This window comes from Choloepus didactylus, chromosome 17, assembly GCF_015220235.1.
Source record: "Choloepus didactylus isolate mChoDid1 chromosome 17, mChoDid1.pri, whole genome shotgun sequence".
Taxonomy (NCBI): domain Eukaryota; kingdom Metazoa; phylum Chordata; class Mammalia; order Pilosa; family Megalonychidae; genus Choloepus; species Choloepus didactylus.
In genome coordinates, this window is record NC_051323.1 from 42,860,014 (window position 1) to 42,865,184 (window position 5,171).

The 5,171-nt window shown below is 35.1% G+C and overlaps 1 non-coding gene across 1 annotated transcript; it reads left to right on the top strand.

Moving 5' to 3' along the window:
• The first annotated feature begins 263 nt into the window (after positions 1 to 263).
• On the top strand, positions 264 to 421 carry LOC119513005. The gene has a single exon (XR_005212515.1). It is a non-coding gene; the product is annotated as a U1 spliceosomal RNA (small nuclear RNA).
• The last annotated feature ends 4,750 nt before the right edge of the window (positions 422 to 5,171 follow it).

Below are 5,171 nucleotides of genomic sequence, written 5' to 3' on the forward strand. Positions count from 1 at the left end.
TGCATTTAGGTGGCAAATACAGAATCTGGCACCTAGTAAATAGAGAATATAGATTCTTCTCAAGCTCATGTTAAGTATTTACAAAAATTGGCTGTGTACTAAGTCATAAAACATATCTCAATGTGTTTGGAAAAAAATAGAATCAATACAAACCACATTCTCTGACCATTATGCAATTAAATTAGAAGTCAATAACAAAAAGATAAATTTAAATAGCTCTGTAGTTTGTAAATTTCAAAAGCATACATTTCAATAACCTATGAATAGTTACCTGGCAGGGGAGATACCATGATCACAAAGGTGGTTTTTCCAGGGCAAGGCTTATCCATTGCACTCCGGATGTGCTGACCCACGCAATTTCCCCAAATGTGGGAAACTCAACTGCATAATTTGTGGTAGTGGGGGACTACGTTTGCGCCAAAAAGAAGAGAAAAAAAAAGAAAAAAAAAAAGAACCTATGAGCCAAAAAAGAAATCATAATGAAAAACTGAGAACTACTTAGAATGAAACTATAATGAAATTTTCACCTTTCAATATTTGTGGAATAAAGCTAAAGTGGAGATTAGGGGGAAATTTATAGTTTAAGTGTATATGTTATAAATGAAAGAAATGGAAAACTAATGAACTAGCAATTATTATCCAATTTAAAAGATTAATAAAAGAAAAATAGAACAAGAGGAATATGAAGGAAAAAATAAGAGCAAAATTTATGGAAAGAGAAAATAAAATATAATAGGGTCAGCAAAGGCAAAAGTTGATTCCTTGAAAGGGCAAATGAAATAGAGAAAATGATACCTATCAAAAGTGGTGGTTTCTCTGCCTGATGCACTCAAATGACCAATTCCTGAGACATCAGGGTCTCAAAGAGAGAAAGAATTTATTGTGAGGTACAAAGCAGGAGACATATCTTTAGGCCCACCAGCAGAGAATCCACTGCGTTTGATCAGTATCAATTTGGCTACCCCCAGATGGGACCAAAGTTCCTAAGAAGGAGTCCACTGACCAAAGCTCTGGAGTCCCAGTGGGACAGGTAAACAGGTAATCGAGCCTCTTGCGGCCACTAGACTTTATAGTCTAGAAGCTCGGCAACCAGGTTTTTCTCTGTTCTGCTGGCACTCTGGATGCTTGGCGCCTTAAAAAGCCTCAAAGAGAGAAACTGTTCTAAGTACGGACATCAGACTGGACTGGGTGAGTGGGTCATCAAGGTAAAGGTTGGTCAGGAAGCCAATATGGCAATTCAAGCTCCCTGAACCGGGCTTTGAGTCCCAGTCCTGCTTCCAGAACAATCCCCCTTTGCTTTGGCCTCTACCTCTTTCTGTTTTTTGGGTACCATACTATACAGGGTTCAAGGCCCTGACTAAAGTTTGTCTATTGAGTATATTCCTAAAAAACAAGTAATCCAATAATTAATTGGTATTTAATGAAATTAAGTAAGTGTACGATGCCTGTTTAACTGTTACTTGGTGTGTTACTTAGGTATAGTGTTTAATGCCTGTTTAATTGTTAATCGGTAAGTTTGGTCTATACGTAAATACATAATAAGTGCTAAGTGTCTGTTTAAATTTGTTAAGTTGGTGTATTACTGCATTTGTATTGTTCAAGTGTTCCTAATTGGTTCCTGATTGTGGAAATTCTTTAAAATGAGAAATTTTAATTCTAATAGCATTCCTGAATATAGCCCTTTGTGCTATATTTTGAAAAATTGGAAAGATTTTAGGTATGAGCCTATGAAAAAACACCAAAAATAGTTTATTTCTAAACACAGTCTATCCTCAATATGATTTAAAATCAAGAAAGAAATGGCCTGAATATGGTTCTATAGAAAAGGATACTCTATTACAGTTAGAGTTGTTCTGCAAAAGAGAGCAGAAATGAGATGAGATGATGTATATTCAATCCTTTATTTGTCCCTCTCAAAAGTATATTTCTGTGTTTGTTTTTATTTGTGTGGCTAACTTTCTATTTGTGTCTGTCTGCTTGTTCAATGTATATTTGCATATCTCCAAATGGTAATAGCAAATTAACAAAAAGTTCTTAAAGAGCTCTATTTGAATTGCTTAAAGATAAAAAAGCATATATATATATGTACTCCTGGTGTCCCAGAGTAAAAGAAAAAAGAAAAAACCCTCTAGGCACCAGGGTTCAGAGCCTTAGTTTTCGTAATTACTGTAAACAAACCTGGACATTAGAAAAAAATGGCCCCTGGAATTTCCCTAAGGCACAGAGGGCTGCCAGAGGGCTGCCTCAGAAAAAGGTAAAAACTTCTCCAGTTTTAGACTTTAGGCAAAATAGATCTAATAACTGGAAACAATTAAAAGAAGGGCATAGGAACTGTCACCAACACGAAGGCCTCCTTAGGGTTCTTAAACCCCACCATCCTCTTTTAAAACTTTTAAAACAAGGCCTCATTCTTTCTGTCTCACCTATCCCTGCCTCTAGGGTCTAACCAGCTAACGCAGCTATGGGGGAAGCGTTGGGTGTTGAAAGATGGGGGAGGGTAGACTTGGTTTAGAATTCTTTCTACTGGGCCTGGAGATTAGAAATGGCAGGCACAGAGGAAATGTTGTAAAGTAGACCATTATCTGAGAGAATTTACCAAGTTAAAATTACTTTTTCCAATAAAACCTTTGCAAAGGTAACCACAGTAAACAAATCATTATTAAAAAATGAATAGCCTTGGGATAGGGGTAATTGAATAAGATCTAACTGCCAAATTTCAGTAAGTAAGAAAAAAATATCCTTGAAAGCTATGGAAAAGTTCCCTGGAATTATGCTTGGGACATATTAAACAATTGTTGCATATTTTCCAGAGCTTGATGCTTTTGAGGTTGTTCGTAATTTTAGGATATTATGAAAATAAAGACATTTCTTTAACCTACAATCGAAAAAGGAGCATAGTGAAAAATATGTTTGTGTTTAATGAAATTAAATTATTTGTCAAACTATTTAAAAAATAATTATGCTTTTGGGAGGTTTAAAGATAGTATCAAAGATCTTTTTGGTAACTTAAGGTATACAGGTATGTAAAGTAAACAAGATGTACTTTGTTAAAGAAAGGGGTATTGTTTTGTACCCAAGAATGTGCAGGACAAAGCCTGGGTGAATATGGAGAGTTATAGGAAGTTTGTGTAACTTTCATGTGTTCAAATAGGGTTGAAAGAGAAGATAAGTACATTCTTAAAAGTCCTCTTAAAAGGTAGCCTTAACTAGACATGTTGCATAAACTGAGCAATGTACCTTGTAATGATGACATTTACATAAAATATAATAAAATTGAGGCCATGCTGATGCTTTAAATATATCCTATTTAAGGAGTCAGATGAGTTGAGTGAAAAATATAAATGAGATTATTGTAACCTTAATTACCTGGATTTCAAAGAATCTGGCTTCTTAATTACTTTGCCATTTGTTACCCCAGTATGTGAAAGAATTTGGATTTGAAGTGGCTTTTTTAATGTCAGTCAGTATATTTTTCATGAGCATATTACATGATCAGGCTAGAAAGTGCTGTCATGAATGGGGAAGACATAATTCTTGGCTTCAAGGAGTTTATATTCTAGTTGGAATGTACTTGTACCTGGGCATGCTATAAGATAGTAGTATTTAAGTACCTGCCAGTTATCTTAATAAGGGAGTAAAAATGCTGGAGGAATTCAGAGGAAAAAAAAAAAAAAAAAGCCAGATAGATAAAGAATGACCTAGGGGAAGACCTCATAAAAGAGATGAAGTAATCATTTGTGTGTTGTGAGTATGAAGTATATAAATGCCAGACTGCATTCCAAACCCAAGCATACATTTTTTCTTCTTTCATTATTTTACAGTATCTCTGCCTCTTCTCCCCTTCATGAATACTGTTATTGGAGGATAGCATTCATGTTCAAACAGCTTTGTAAATTTGTTATCAAATTTATTTCTAGTTGTATGCAGTCTGGATAAATAAAGACTGTAGGTGGGATGGATAGTGCTTTTATTATCCTCCATGCTAAGATGATCATATTTTCTGATTAAAGTGAAGTTTGTTTGTTCTTGTAAAAGGCTTATGAAGGTGAATTTTGTTTATTGTAGTCAATGCTGACTAAAATTTGATAAGGTTGTCTAAGGGAGTATGGTTTGTCCTAAAGTCAAATGGCTAGTTTTAATATGTAAGACAAGATCTGAATGGATATGTAAAATTGTAAAAGGTTTGTGCAAGTGAATACTGGCAGACCAAAACTTGATAGACCTGTTTATAATATTCTTTTAAAGAGCTTTTGTGTCAAACTGTGTATTCATTCAAAACCGGAGTTTAATTTTCTCTCTGTTAAACTAATGCGGATTGTTGGTCTGCTCTTAATGAAAGTTTATAAAAAGTTTTTCTTAACCATCTGAATACTCTGTCTAGAAGACAAAGATTTTATCAGAATAATATTTTTGTTGATGTTTATTTTGACCTTATCATCCTTTATTTCAGAAGACAGATCTCACTTTTAAAGGAAAACTGTTGCAAAGGATGTGTTTTTCCACATTGTACAAGTAAGGTGCTAAAATAGTTTAACATATTACCTAGGAAGTGTTTGGGAAGTATTACAATAATTAAAAGGGATTTTCTGTCCTTCTGTTAGCTAAATTTGTATGAGTGAAATGTTATTTTTATATTTAAAGATTGTATAAAATTCCTAAAGACTTCTCACTGTCCATGTTATATCCTGATACTGAGGCAGGATAGAATAGGGCATCAAGGCTGTGGTGCCCAGTCTTCTATTCAGCTTCAAAGGGTTAACGCAAACCTGCAAAGCTTCCACTGCAGACTTCATGGTGCAAAAATTTCCCCTAAAGCCCTTGACGCCTCCCTGCAAAGCTTCCACTGCAGACTTCATGGTGCAAAAATTTCCCCTAAAGCCCTTGACGCCTCCCAAAACTATAAAATCATGGGCCCAAAGCAAATTTGGGCCCAAAATTCATGGGGTCATAAAGGTTGTTAAACATCTGTCCAAGGCAAATCTTAGTTATGCAAGGGCAGATCACAAGTTCTAATCACTTCATAACTATCTCCTACTGAACAAAGACATCCAGTGTTCAAAGTCGAGATAAGAAAATCTCTGTAAAATTTTCCTGTATAACAAGCCAACCCACTCCTACTCAGTGCATGCTTCTCCCTTGAAGATGCCCATGTTATCTCTTTAATGCATCTT